Source organism: Macrotis lagotis, chromosome 1, assembly GCF_037893015.1.
Source record: "Macrotis lagotis isolate mMagLag1 chromosome 1, bilby.v1.9.chrom.fasta, whole genome shotgun sequence".
NCBI classification, from domain to species: Eukaryota; Metazoa; Chordata; class Mammalia; order Peramelemorphia; family Peramelidae; genus Macrotis; species Macrotis lagotis.
Genome location: NC_133658.1, coordinates 801,445,346 through 801,447,479, shown reverse-complemented (window position 1 = coordinate 801,447,479; position 2,134 = coordinate 801,445,346). Strand labels below are relative to the sequence as shown.

The window sequence follows — 2,134 nt, the reverse complement described above, 5'->3', positions numbered from 1 at the left end:
AGAGGAGATTCACTGGAATGCAAAGCATTGCAATGCAAAGGGATGTAACCACTAATAAGGGGAGAGAAGTCATAAAGCAATTGATAGGAGAATATAAGGGAGAAAAGGCTGAAGCTTTAAACACTTCAAGAGGAAGAAAACAAAATAGAAACCTAATTCAGACCAGATAAATCACCAGTGAGGATCCTAAAATAGAAGGAAGGTGAGCATCAAATCCTCAAAGAGATTTCAAAGCTCTCAATAAATAGAAAGTGAACCAGTGCTGGATTAAAGACAGAACATTATGAAATTCTAAGAGATCATGAATATAGATCATGAATATAGATAAGAAATTCCAGAACAGCTATAATGAGAAAGGAAATTCATAGAGAAATTAAGAATATGAGAAATTATAGCTCTCAATGCAGCAATAAACACAACACATACATCAAAACCTTAATTGACTATAAAAAGTTAAACCCATAAAGTAATGTTTCTTCAAAGAAGCAAAAAAAAAAAATCTGAATGCATTTGGAATAAAAAATATTGAGAGAAGAGAAGGACTTAAAAGAACACATGATTTCAACACAGGTCAGTGTCTTTGACTCCAGAGACAAGATAGAGATAATTTAGTGATAAATAGAAGAACATAATATATTTTTAATAAAAAGGAATACTCCAAAGCAGGAAATAATGCAGTAAAAATATCCCAAAATTCTGAATATAGGAAACACAGCAAGAAACAAAAGAATTCATAGATCATCTCTAGGGGAGAACAACCATTCATCAAACTCCAAGGCAAATAGTGGTTAAATTTGATCATTCCAATGACAAACAACCTATTTTGCAATTAGTTGGGGAAAAGATCTTAAAATATAAAGGAAAGAAAATTTGAATAAAAAAGATGATTCTATAATTATTAGAAACTGTAGAAGGGAAAAGAATCAATTCTAGTCTCTGTCTCTGTCTCTCTGTCTCTGTCTGCAAGGCAATTTGTTTAAGGTCACACAGCTAGTAAGTATTAAGTGTCTGAGTTCAGATTTGAACTCAGGTCCTCCTGAATCCAAGGTTGATGTTCTATCTACTGCCCCTATAGTCTCTTTCTTAAAAATAAAGGTATTTATTTATTTTTCTAATTACATGTAAAAATAGTTTTCAACATTCATTTTTTTTGTATGATTTTTTGAGTTCCACATTTTTCTCCCTCCTTCCCTGCTCTTCCTCCTCCCCTTGACAGTGAGTATTCTGATAAAGGTTATACATGCATAACTATGAGAATAAATATATTCTTAAAAGAAAAGATACTTTAGTTGTAACCCCAAAGTTTACATATATGTATATATATATATATATATATTTATATACACTCTTCAAACTTGAGCCTAACCCTCAATAAAAAAGGACATTCTACAAAAGAGAAGTATTTGAAGCATTCTTAGAAAATATGGCTTCGGCAGCACATACACTAAAATGGGAACGATAAAGAGAAGATTAGCATGGCCCCTGTGCAAGAATGATACGCAAATTCATGAAGCGTTCCACATTTTTCTACATTCTTTCAGTTCTTCAATGCAGATTCTGAAATTTTGCTGTGTACAGATGTAGCTGCCAGAGGGCTAGATAGACCAGAAGTAGACTGGATTGTCCAGTATGATCCTCCAGATGATCCAAAGGAATATATTCATCATGTAGGTAGAACAGCCAGAGGCATAAATGGAAGAGGTCCTGCTTTGCTTATTTTACAACCAGAAGAATTGGGTTCTCTTCATTACCTAAAGCAAGCAAAAGTACCATTAAGTGAATTTGAATTTTCCTGGTAAAAAATTTCTGACATTCAGTCTCAGTTGGAAAAGCTAATTGAGAAGAACTACTTCCTTCATAAATCAGCACAAGAGGCATATAAATCCTATGTTTGAGCTTATGATTCCCATTCTCTGAAGCAGATCTACAATGTTAACAGCTTAAATTTACCTCAAGTTGCTTTATCATTTAGTTTCAAAGTACCTCCATTTGTTGACCTAAATTTGAACAGCAGCCAGGGGAAGAGGATGCAAAAAAGAGGTGGTGGTGGTGGTTTTGGCTACCAGAAACCCAGGAATGTCCACAAATCCAAAATCTTCAAGCACATTAGCAAGAAGAAATTTGATGGCAGGCA

At 33.8% G+C, this 2,134-nt stretch overlaps 1 non-coding gene across 1 annotated transcript; it reads left to right on the top strand.

Moving 5' to 3' along the window:
• The first annotated feature begins 1,423 nt into the window (after positions 1-1,423).
• Positions 1,424-1,527, top strand: LOC141510442 (U6 spliceosomal RNA). Its single transcript, XR_012474930.1, has one exon. It is a non-coding gene; the product is annotated as a U6 spliceosomal RNA (small nuclear RNA).
• Positions 1,528-2,134: the final 607 nt, after the last annotated feature.